The sequence below is a fragment of the Adiantum capillus-veneris genome, chromosome 30 (assembly GCF_014529385.1).
Source record: "Adiantum capillus-veneris isolate H3 chromosome 30, ASM1452938v2, whole genome shotgun sequence".
NCBI classification, from domain to species: Eukaryota; Viridiplantae; Streptophyta; class Polypodiopsida; order Polypodiales; family Pteridaceae; genus Adiantum; species Adiantum capillus-veneris.
Genome location: NC_140960.1, coordinates 70,898,253 through 70,911,885, shown reverse-complemented (window position 1 = coordinate 70,911,885; position 13,633 = coordinate 70,898,253).

Genomic DNA, 13,633 nt, shown 5'->3' with positions numbered 1-13,633 from the left:
TTGCTCACATAGCTGGTAAGCACAATCAAGTTGCCGATGCACTTTCACGACGACCAAAAGTTAATGCGGTGTCTATAGCTACTCACAATGATCTATCCTTTATGATAGATGAGTATGCTACTGACCCTGACTTTAGAGACATAATGTCAGCCCTTGCTTTGGGAAAGAAAGAGGAACCATTCACCTTGCAGTATGGTTATCTTCTCCACGGAATTAGGTTATGTGTTACCCATTCCCTTCGTGAGAAGGTTATGTATGAATCCCATGCTCCTCCAATGCAGGGCATAGAGGTATTCAACCTACTCTCCGAGGAGTAGAGACATATTTCTATTGGCCTACCCTGAAAGTGGACATACAAGAGTATGTTTCAAAATGTGTAGTATGCCAAAAGACCAAGTATGATAGATGGAAGCAACCTGGATTACTCCAGCCATTGCTTATTCCAAATTCACCATGGGAGAGTATATCCATGGATTTCATCTTTGGATTACCCAAGTCTATCCATGGGAATACAGGAATATGGACAATAGTCGACAGGTTTAGCAAGCAAGCACATTTTATTCCTGTCAAAAAGACTATTAAGGCACATCAAATGGCAACTCTCTTCATATCTCAGATTTTCAAGCACCATGGATTACCCACATCCATCGTGTCAGATAGAGATCCTAGAATGACCAGTAATTTCTAGAAAGGTCTCTTTGAAAATCTAGGAACAAGACTGAATTTCTCTTTGGCCTATCACCCACAAACGGATGGCCAAAGTGAGATAGCCAATCTTACGATACTCGATCTACTCAAGACTTATGTTACCGAAGTAGATCAACGCTCACAATGGGAAAAGTATTTACCTCTAGTAGAGTATGCCTACAATAATACTGTCCATACTTCTACCGGGAAAGCACCTTTCGAGATCATAGAGGGAAGACCTAAAAGTCCCTTGCTACTCAAAGTACATGGGAAGATCTTCCCCGCCAATGAATGTAGCCGTGACCTACAAGAATCTTTTCAAAAGATTAGGGAGGCTATAGCCATTTCTCAACAAAGGCAAAACGCTGCTGCTGATAAGCACAGAAGAGCCTTAATGTTCAAAGAAAATGATTGGGTCTTACTCAAGTTTCCTAAGGCTCGATTAAGGCAAACGACGGGCAAAAATCCTACGGGCCATCAAAAGTATTATGCTAAACTAGCAAAAAGATACTATGGTCCTTTCCAAATCTTGAAGCCTATCAATGAGACAGCTCATCAACTCAAGTTGCCCAACCATTGGCTTATACACAATGCCTTTCATGTAAGCCTACTTAAGCCCTACAAAGGAGAGCCACCAATTGAACCAATTATTGAAGACCCTCTCGAAATTGAAGACCAAGAAGAGGTGCTACAACCCGAAGCTATCCTTCGGCATGAAGACAAGGTACTACGACATGGTAAGATAATCCGACGGTATCTGATTAAGTTCAAAAATTATCCTTTTGAAGATGCTAGATGGATGCAAGAAGTACAACTTAAGGATAGATAAACCTTGTCAATGCTTACAATGCTACATTAGAGTAAGAAAATGTACAAATTTCTTTTAAATGACTCATGTTTTTGTCTTATATGACTAGTCCTCTTTTTAATTGTGCACAAATTTAACTAGTATGCATGCTTAGAATCATGTTTGTGATGACGACGTCTCATAAACACCAAGTAGAATTTGTCACTCTACTTTGGGAGAATGAAATGGACTAAAGAGCAGACATGCTTGCGGAAGCTATGTCTCCCAAGCACCAAATGGATTAGTCATCCATCTTGGAAAGATGTCGTAGGGTAAAAAAAGGGATCCTCTACCCGCTAAGTACGATTGACTAATGACTAAGCCTTTATCTCTTCTACCTCATAGTCGAGGACGACTATGATTTCAAGAGAGAGGTAATGTCATAAAATCTAATATCTAACCAACCCAAATGATTTTCTCATATTAAATTGATCACTTAATGTGGGAGAATAAACGGGAACAAGTGTTAAGATATAGATATGTGCTTATAGATCTATCTCAACACGGGGCCAATAGTAAAGGGTCCCAAATGGGAGATGGTCTATCAAGAGCAAGGCTAACCAATGGAGCATAAGACCTTAGGGTTAGCTTCATTGAAGACGTCCAATAATGTGTGTAAAAGTCCTTTGACCTTAGGTAAGCTAGGGCTGATCTTGAGGTGGGAACCCGGCCCAAGCTCGAGGTGCTTGATCTGCTTGAGGTGCTTGTCATGCTTGAGGTGTTTGTCCTTCTTGAGGTGCTTGATTAAGGTGCTTGACTTACTCCATGCTTGAGGTGCTTGACTTGCCGCTTGATTAAGGTGCTTGAGGTGCCTTGACATGCTTGCCTGAGATGCTTGTGGGAATACCCCCTAGTCCAAGTGCTTTGTCATGCTTGATGTCTAAGGTGCTTGAGCTCCTAAAGTCAAAAGAATCCCTAGAAGAGGGGGGGAGAGCCCTTTTCCTAGGGATTAGAGAGAGAACACACACTCACACTCACACTCACAAGGAAAGCCCCTGCTTGAAGAGGCAGCAGGGACACATGTCAGGTCCCTACCCATGTTACCTTCATGTGTTGCTTGAAGCCTATTGGCTAGGCTTCAAAGGGGTCCAATGATAAATTACTTGAATTATCTAATTGTTTTTGCATTTATCAAGTCCTCTCTCTCAAAGGGGAAAGGGGGACACTTGTCCCAAGGCTATCCGTGTTGCTTGTAATGGCTTCTGCTTGTGATTGGCTAGGCCTGGAGGGGTCCAATGAGCTTCAAGCATGAGCTACAAGGGGGGGTCGACCCAATCAAGCTAGGGGGGTGCTTAGGGGATATACTCACCCACACACACACACACAAGCACTCTCATTGTGTGCTATGCAAAGTGGAAGAGCTCCCTCTTGAAGCAAGTAAAGGTTGAGAGCCTACACCAACACTCTTGGCTATGGAGTGCAAATCCAACCAAGAGCCATGCGTCAATGCTTAAGCTTGCCATCTCCTTCTTCTTCATTACTATGCTATTATGTATGCTATCAACAAGAGTATGATAAGTGAGGAACTAATTTTTTCTCCTACGAAATGTTTCTTCTTCCTCTTCCCTACCCTCATTCCCTGCTAGCTCTCTCCACCTTCGAAGGTGTTTGAGGTCTTGGGACTAAGGCTTGGGATAGTTAAAGCTTTCTTCAAGTTTATGTTATGTTTGTGATGCATGAAGCCTTCCATCTTCATGGCATCACCTAGGTCACAAGGAACACAAAGACTGTATTGTAACAAGTCTTTCTTTATGGGAGAAATCATAATACAAATGCCTATTGGAGGGGGGACCGGCTCCACATAAATCCGATCCTCAAGTGTTGTCATGTTCTCTAAACTCTCTCTCTTGCAAAAGTATTGTCTATGCCAAGTTAACTAATTGCTATGATTATGTTGCTATCTTCAATTATGTCAACCCGCTATGCTCACAAAATCATTTCTTGAAAGTACTCTCATTAAATTCCGCTACTCTCAAATTGAATAGGCAAATTCCATTACATTGGTATCAGAGCATTTGGTTTCTCTTTTCTTGCTTAAGAAGAGAGGTCCTTAAGTAGCCTATAAATGGTTGATGTTGTTAATTATAATAGGGTAAGTGCAATTGGGATCTATTATCGGTTTTGTTGAGCCCACTATGTGGGGTATGGTGCACACCTTGGGAGATTTGGACTTAATAATGGAGTCTTTCTAGACTTGCCTACGGCTTTACCATTATTGATCCATAAGAAGTCTGAAAGGAGCTAACCCTTGGCAACTCTGCTATGTTAGACCTACTCCTCTACTCTCTATAATTAACCACTTTGAGCCATGGGTGTAGATACTTAAGAGCCGATTTTCAAAGGCTAAGAGGAGTGGCAACTAAGGTTTTGTATTGCCAAAGCATACACTAAGTATAAACATAAATTTTGTTAACATGGCTGACAATAATCAAGAGAGTAGAATGAACATTGATAGCTTTGATTTTGCACATGAAGGTGCTAATGATGATGCTCCCATGTTTGTGAATTATCTCGTCACTAGGTTGCAACAAGCTATGGGCAACCCTGTTTTGCAAGCCAAAGTTACTCAACAACTTCGTGCTTATGGAATTTTCTTTCCTCTCCCAGAGGAGAGAGAGCTTAGGAGGCCTCTTGAAGAGACCCCCAAAAGAAGACTCTCTCCCATTCAAGAGGAGGAATCCAAAGAGAAAGAAAGCAATGACAGCCTAAGTTCTTCTGAAGATGTGGCTCCACGAAGACGGCGGTCTAGATGATCGCCTACTCCTCCCAAGAGGAAAAGAGCAACCTATAGTCCTTCTCGTCATCACTCTGAAAGGAAAGAGAGGAAACAAAGGAAGAAAAGGGCTAGGAAGAGGTCACCCTCTTCTCCTTCTTCTTCACCTTCCTCCTCTTCCGATGAAAGTTATGGCTATTCTCCTGGAGAATACAAGAGGGAAGGACATCGCAAATCATTTCCTGCATGGCGAAGGTCACAAAAGCTAAAGAAGTTCAAGGAGGGAGGAAAGAGTATCTCTTTTCTCACCTATGATGGAACCTTTGGTGCTACCGACAAAGTGTTGGCCTTCATCCAGCAATTTGATGCGGCCTTTGGGGACGAGGGCTTCACAAAGTCCTCCAAGCTACGCCATGTAGCTATGCACTTCCAAAAATCAGCTCGTCAATGGTGGGCTAGTCTTCGTGGCAATGGAGAAGCCCCAAAGACATGGAAAACTCTACGAGTTTCCATCATGAGGCAATTTCTTCCAAGTGATACTAAAGATAAAGTTCTTACCGAATGGCGCGGCTTGAAGCTTCTCTCTCATGAGTCTATCAACAAGTATGTAGACAAGTTTTGGGATTTACATCTCAAAGCTACTGTCTTTCAAAAGATAGACTTTGCCGAACAAAGACAACAATTCTGTGCGGGATTACCTAAAGAGATGGCCGAATACATCAACTCTCAACGGCCCGGTACTATTACCGAAGTAATCCACCACACCATGGTTGCTTCACGCAACAATTTCCATCAAGGGGCTAGACGTAATGCCAAGCCCATGGAAAACAAAGATAAAAATGATGCAAAGGGGAAATCCAATGCTCAAAATAATTCCCAAGGCAGTTCCAGCAACAACAACAACAACAACAACAACAACAACAACAACAACAACAACAACAACAACAACAACAACAACAACAACAACAATCGGTCCAAGGAGAAGGGAGTTTACAAAGGTAAAAACAAACTCTCTCCTGAAGAGCTTGAAGCTTTTCGCAAGGACCATAAGTGTTTCAAGTGTGGACAGCAAGGACATGGCTATCGTTCTTGCCCCAAGAAGAATACTCGCAATGAGACTCCTAGGGCTTCCACCATCAAAGCTCCAAAAGAGGATGATCAACGCAAAGGATCATCACTTTCCTATGCGTGGGGAAAGGTAAGAGAGCATGATGCCTTCATCTTGTTTGATCCAGGCTCTACTCTCAAATTCATATCAATAGAGTTGGCCACCAAGTTGGGCATTCAAGCTTTTGAGATGGGAGATATAGTAACAGCCGATGCATCTTTCAAGGGACAACAAGCCTCCGTTACTCCCTTGATTGGGAAGTTGAGGCTTCATGTCCAAAGCTATGTCGACAAAGAAGACATCTTCATCTCTCCTCTCCAACATCAGGATGTTATCCTAGGGGCTCCATGGTTTGATTGCATGGCTCCCAACATGAAGTTCCCTGAATGGAGAATTTACTTCACCTACAGGGGAAAGAACATGTATATAGATGCTAGTGAGCGTGGTTGCACTATTCCACTTGTAAATCCTCTTTCTTTTGATAAATCAATGAAGAGCTCAGTTTTTGCGTACATGATTTATGTCAAAGAGTCTCTAAAAGCTAATAATGTTTCATCAAATGAAAATGATAGGAATCAAGAAGAGTTAGACTTGTCTACTTTTCTAAAAGGATTCCAAGATGTGTTCATCGATGATATCCCTATGGACCTACCTCCAAAACGAGGGGATGATGACCATCGTATTGAGCTCCTTCCAGGAAGCTCATCGCCTAGCAAACCTCCTTATCGAGTCTCACAAGCTCAACAAGAGGAGATTATCAGGCAAATACAGGAATTGGTAGACAAAGGGATGGTGAGGCCTAGTTCCTCTCCCTTTTGTTCTCCAGTCCTTTTAGTGCAAAAGAAAGATGGTACATACCGTATGTGTGTGGACTATCGAGCACTAAACCATATCACTATCAAAAACAGATTTCCCGTGCCTCGGGTAGAAGATCTGTTTGATAAGCTACAAGGCTCTACCTACTTCAGTAGGATTGGCCTTAAGAGTGGCTATCATCAAATAAGGATAGTGGATGAAGATATCCTAAAGACAGCGTTTCACACAACATTTGGTCTTTATGAATATCTAGTCATGCCTTTTGGCTTGACTAATGCACTAGCTACTTTCAATCGTCTCATGGAGAAAATTTTTAGACCATATCGTAAATTCACTGGAGTGTTCTTTGATGATATCATCATCTACTCCAAGTCTGTAGACGAACATAAGCAACATCTCCAAGTGATTTTTCAAGCCTTGAGGGAGAACAAACTTTTTCTCAACCAAAAGAAAAGTGAATTCTTCCTTCAAGAGATTCAATATCTAGGTCATATTATCTCTCACGATGGTATTCGTATGGATCCATCAAAGTTAGAGGTAATAAAATCATGGCCTAACCCAAGGAATCTACATGAGCTAAGAAGCTTTATTGGTATGTGTGCATACTATAGACGCTTCACAGCAAAATTCTCTCAAGTAGCAGGACCACTACACGACTTAACAAAGAAGAACGTTAAGTTTGTATGGACTGCTAAGGAGCAAAATGCTTTTGAAAAACTCAAAGAGAAGCTTAGTTCCCAACCAGTCCTCGTGCTTCCGGATCTCTCAAAGCCATTTGAGGTCCAATGTGATGCGTGTGGTGATTGCCTTGGAGCGGTTTTGCTTCAAGAAGGGCACGCCATAGCATATGAGAGCCGAAGGCTCAATAGTGATGAACGAGTCTTGGGCATTTATGAGAAAGAGATTTTAGATGTTCTACATGCCCTAGACACATGGAAGCACTACCTATTGGGGACTCCATTTATCCTACGAACCGACCACCAAAGTCTCAAGTATTTCATGACGCAAACCAAGCTTTCCGACAAACAAATGAGGTGGGCAAATTTTCTTTTGCAATTTAATTTCCATATTGCTCACATAGCTGGTAAGCACAATCAAGTTGCCGATGCACTTTCACGACGACCAAAAGTTAATGCGGTGTCTATAGCTACTCACAATGATCTATCCTCTATGATAGATGAGTATGCTACTGACCCTGACTTTAGAGACATAATGTCAGCCCTTGCTTTGGGGAAGAAAGAGGAACCATTCACCTTGCAGGATGGTTATCTTCTCCACGGCAATAAGCTATGTGTTACCCATTCACTTCGTGAGAAGATTATGTATGAATCCCATGCTCCTACAATGCAAGGCATAGAGGTATTCAACCTACTCTCCGAGGAGTAGAGACGTATTTCTATTGGCCTACCCTGAAAGTGGACATACAAGAGTATGTTTCAAAATGTGTAGTACGCCAAAATACCAAGTATGATAGAGGGAAGCAACCTGGATTACTCCAGCCATTGCCTATTCCAAATTCACCATGGGAGAGTATATCCATGGATTTCATCTTTGGATTACCCAAGTCTATCCATGGGAATACAGGAATATGGACAATAGTCGACAGGTTTAGCAAGCAAGCACATTTTATTCCTGTCAAAAAGACTATTAAGGCACATCAAATGGCAACTCTCTTCATATCTCAGATTTTCAAGCACCATGGATTACCCACATCCATCGTGTCAGATAGAGATCCTAGAATGACCAGTAATTTCTAGAAAGGTCTCTTTGAAAATCTAGGAACAAGACTGAATTTCTCTTTGGCCTATCACCCACAAACGGATGGCCAAAGTGAGATAGCCAATCTTACGATACTCGATCTACTCAACACTTATGTTACCAAAGTAGATCAACGCTCACAATGGGAAAAGTATTTACCTCTAGTAGAGTATGCCTACAATAATACTGTCCATACTTCTACCGGGAAAGCACCTTTCGAGATCATAGAGGGAAGACCTAAAAGTCCCTTGCTACTCAAAGTACATGGGAAGATCTTCCCCGCCAATGAATGTAGCCGTGACCTACAAGAATCTTTTCAAAAGATTAGGGAGGCTATAGCCATTTCTCAACAAAGGCAAAACGCTGCTGCTGATAAGCACAGAAGAGCCTTAATGTTCAAAGAAAATGATTGGGTCTTACTCAAGTTTCCTAAGGCTCGATTAAGGCAAACGACGGGCAAAAATCCTACGGGCCATCAAAAGTATTATGCTAAACTAGCAAAAAGATACTATGGTCCCTTCCAAATCTTGAAGCCTATCAATATGACGGCTTATCAACTCAGGTTCCCGAACCATTGGCTTATACACAATGCCTTTCATGTAAGCCTACTTAAGCCCTACAAAGGAGAGCCACCAATTGAACCAATTATTGAAGACCCTCCCGAAATTGAAGACCAAGAAGAGGTGCTACAACCCGAATCTGTCCTTTGGCATGAAGACAAGGTACTACGACATGGTAAGATAATCCGACGGTATCTTATTAAGTTCAAAAATTATCCTTTTGAAGATGCTAGATGGATGCAAGGAGTATAACTTAAGGATAGTATAAACCTTGTCAATGCTTACAATGCTACATTAGAGTAAGCAAATGTACAAATTTATTTTAAATGACTCATGTTTTTGTCTTATATGGCTAGTCCTCTTTTTAATTGTGCACAAATTTAACTAGTATGCATGCTTAGAATCATGTTTGTGATGACGACGTCTCTCAAACACCAAGTAGAATTTGTCACTCTACTTTGGGAGAATGAAATGGACTAAAGAGCAGACATGCTTGCGGCAGCTATGTCTCCCAAGCACCAAATGGATTAGTCATCCATCTTGGAAAGATGTCATATGGTAAAAAAAGGGATCCTCTACCCGCTAAGTACGATTGACTAATGACTAAGCCTTTATCTCTTCTACCTCATAGTCGAGGACGACTATGATTTCAAGAGAGAGGTAATGTCATAAAATCTAATATCTAACCAACCCAAATGATTTTCTCATATTAAATTGATCACTTAATGTGGGAGAATAAACGGGAACAAGTGTTAAGATATAGATATGTGCTTATAGATCTATCTCAACACGGGGCCAATAGTAAAGGGTCCCAAATGGGAGATGGTCTATCAAGAGCAAGGCTAACCAATGGAGCATAAGACCTTAGGGTTAGCTTCATTGAAGACGTCCAATAATGTGTGTAAAAGTCCTTTGACCTTAGGTAAGCTAGGGCTGATCTTGAGGTGGGAACCCGGCCCAAGCTCGAGGTGCTTGATCTGCTTGAGGTGCTTGTCGTGCTTGAGGTGTTTGTCCTTCTTGAGGTGCTTGATTAAGGTGCTTGACTTACTCCATGCTTGAGGTGCTTGACTTGCCGCTTGATTAAGGTGCTTGAGGTGCCTTGACATGCTTGCCTGAGATGCTTGTGGGAATACCCCCTAGTCCAAGTGCTTTGTCATGCTTGATGACTAAGGTGCTTGAGCTCCTAAAGTCAAAATCATCCCTACAAGAGGGGGGGCGAGCCCTTTTCTTAGGGATTAGAGAGAGAACACACACTCACACTCACAAGGAAAGCCCCAGCTTGAAGAGGCAGCAAGGACACATGTCAGGTCCCTACCCAGGTTACCTTCATGTGTTGCTTGAAGCCTATTGGCTAGGCTTCAAAGGGGTCCAATGATAAATTACTTGAATTATCTAATTGTTTTTGCATTTATCAAGTCCTCTCTCTCAAAGGGGAAAGGGGGACACTTGTCCCAAGGCTATCCCTGTTCCTTGTAATGGCTTCTGCTTGTGATTGGCTAGGCCTGGAGGGGTCCAGTGAGCTTCAAGCATGAGCTACAAGGGAGGGTCGACCCAAGCAAGCTAGGGGGGTGCTTAGGGGGTATACTCACCAACACATACTCACAAGCACTCTCATTGTGTGCTATGCAAAGTGGAAGAGCTCCCTCTCCAAGCAAGTAAAGGTTGAGAGCCTACACTAACACTCTTGGCTATGGAGTGCAAATCCAACCAAGAGCCATGCTTCAATGCTTAAGCTTGCCATCTCCTTCTTCTTCATTACTATGCTATTATGTATGCTAGCAACAAGAGAATGATTACACACTTACACTCACAAGGAAAGCCCCAGCTTGAAGAGGCAGCAAGGACACATGTCAGGTCCCTACCCATGTTACCTTCATGTGTTGCTTGAAGACTATTGGCTAGGCTTCAAAGGGGTTCAATGATAAATTACTTGAATTATCTAATTGGTTTTTCATTTATCAAGTCCTCTCTCTCAAAGGGGAAAGGGGGACACTTGTCCCAAGGCTATCCTTGTTGCTTGTAATGGCTTCTGCTTGTGATTGGCTAGGCCTGGAGGGGCCCAATGAGCTTCAAGCATGAGCTACAAGGGGGGGTCGACCCAAGCAAGCTAGGGGGGTGCTGAGGGGGTATACTCACCCACACACACACACAAGCACTCCCATTGTGTGCTATGAAAAGTGGAAGAGCTCCCTCTCCAACCAAGTAAAGGTTGAGAGCCTACACCACCACTCTTGGCTATGGAGTGCAAATCCAACCAAGAGCCATGCTTCAATGCTTAAGCTTGCCATATCCTTCTTCTTCATTACTATGCTATTATGTATGCTAGCAACAAGAGTATGATAAGTGAGGAACTAATTCTTTCTCCTACGAAATGTTTCTTCTTCCTCTTCCCTACCCTCATTCCCTGCTAGCTCTCTCCACCTTCGAAGGTGCTTGAGGTCTTGGGACTGAGGCTTGGGATAGTTAAAGCTTTCTTCAAGTTTATGTTATGTTTGTGATTCATGAAGCCTTCCATCTTCATGGCATCACCTAGGTCACAAGGAACACAAAGACTGTATTGTAACAAGTCTCTCTTTATGAGAGAAATCATAATACAAATGCCTAGTGGAGGGGGGACCGGCTCCACGTAAATCCGGTCCTCAACTGTTGTCATGTTCTCTAAACTCTCTCTCTTGCAAAAGTATTGTCTATGCCAAGTTAGCTAATTGCTATGATTATGTTGCTATCTTCAATTATGTCAACCCGCTATGCTCACAAAATCATTTCTTGAAAGTACTCTCATTAAATTCCGCTACTCTCAAATTGAATAGGCAAATTCCATTACACTAAAAGCTCTTGGAAATGAAAAGTCCCCCGGTTGGGATGGATTGACGGCTGAATTCTTCAGGGAATTTTGGTATGATCTCAAGTGTTCAATCACACGGATGGCCAATGAAGCTGTTTCCAAAGAGTTGTTGGATGCAAGTGCTAAGAGAGGGCTTATCAAGCTTATCCCCAAACAGATCTACTGCTCTCAACTTGAACATTGGCATCCCATTACGATGATGTTGGTGGCATACAATATTATTGCCAAGGCGATAGCTCTCACACTTGCCCCCCTTCTGAGTTGAATCATCTCTCCCCATCAACACGGAGCTCTATATATGATAATATCTTGGCAACAATGGTAGCAATAGAGTATGCATCCTTTTCCAAGCAAGAGTGCATCTTGCTGCAAACTGGACCTCAAAAAAGCCTATGATATAATAGAATGGTCCTATATAGAAGAAGTCATGGGAGCTCTAGGCTTTGGGCCTCGCCTTTGTCACCTCATACGCACACTAGGTGCTATAGAAGCCAATCAGAGCTCTTGTTTAATGACAAAATTGTGGGCATTTTTAAGGTTAAAAGTTCTACTAGCCAAGGATGTCCCGTGGCCCCCTTGTTTTTCGCCATCGGGTAGCATCCTCTCATTACGATTCTCGAAGCCAGTGCTGCGCGAGGAGAGATTCAAGGTCTGGCATTACCGGGCAAGGCCCATCTACTGGCATGTTTGCAGATGATTTGCTCCTATTCTTGAAGGCGTGCCCTCAAGTTGTCAGGAGAGCTTTGGAGATTGTGCAAACATTTTCCATGGCCTCGGAATCCAAGTGCAATATAGAGAAGTCAAGACTAATCTCCTTGTCGGAGAACGACTCTTTTGACCGTGCAGTCAGGAAAAGAGAGATTATCTCAAAAGGGAGTGTATTCAAACACCTGGGAGCCCCTGTAGGGGTGGACATAACCCATAGGAAAATATTTCAATGGGTCCTTGAAAAATAAGCTCGAAAATGAGAAGATGGGAGTTTGTTCTCCTCCCCTTCCAAAGGTGGATTAGAGTGATTAATTCTTCTATGATCCCGTATATTTCTTTCCTCAGCCCCGTGCTCAAGATGGCTAAGTGTAACTAGAAAGAATTCTTAAAACCGGTGAAAAGGTTTCTTCGGAAGAACAACACAAAAACCTCCCGGCCATGGCAGTGGGCTAGATTGGAGGTAGTTGCTTGCCCAGTAGACCAAGGAGGGCCCGGAATTCTTAACCGTGTATCCCATGTTGAGGCCCTTTGTGCCAAATTTATGGTCTCATTAGCTAAATAGGACCAAGCTTGGGCTATCATGACCAAGGAAATTCTTGATGCAGTAAAACTTGGATCGAAAGGGGGAAAGTGGAAGGGGGTTGTGATGCACGACAAAATTCTCGCCCCGAAGTGGTCTTCTCTTAGATCTGGTGGACTCTCAGGGGAGATGATGAGGAAGTGCAAAAGTGCAGCTAAGGTTTTGGAATGGGAGGAAGCAGCCAGATACTTTAAGAAATCCATTTTGCACTGGTCCCCTTGGCTCTTGTTAGAAGCTGGACACACCCCATGGCAGTAACTACTCGGAGGATTATTATTTTTTGTAATTATTCATTCATTGAGAAAAACCTGATTTTTCACCTTGTAATTATTGGGACTTACAGAAGTTTCCAGATTGTATCCCAGTTTTGACAGTTAGATTGAGTAGATGGTTGATTTTGGAACTTTAGGGTTTGAGAAATTGTAAGGTATATATACCACTTTTTGACCTTAATGAAAAACCTTTTTTTCATTTTAAAACAAGTTTTGAAGTCTGTGAGTGAGCGTACTATGTACGAGAGAGAGAGAGAGTGTGAGCTTCATCTTGACGCTACGTGTGCTCCGGTGGTTAGCATCGAGTGCGGAGAAGTGCAGCGTGTTGCCCCCGACGAGAGCTATGCGTCGATACCTACATTGCGCACGTACGGTCCGGTTTTGCGAGCTCCTTCTACGACCTTCATCGGGTGTTTGGGTGAGTATACGTTGTCGAAATTTTCATTGCAGCATATCCACGCGTTCACATTGAGTAGAACTACACATTAGGAACTTTAGATTTCGGAAATGAAGACCTATAGATTTTGGCCAGACATCCTACGTGTTTCTGCACCAGGTGTTTTCTGTCGGGATTTTGGTTCATAGACCTTAGGGAGAGGGACCTATTGGTATTAGTAGGGTCTCCTTCAAGTTCTATGGAATTTCGCGATTGTTTGATGGGTGTTCGACACTAGAAAGCGTTGTAGGAAGTTTCCTCTTATGCACTCTTGAAGGCTGTGACTTAGACAATTGGTAGAGA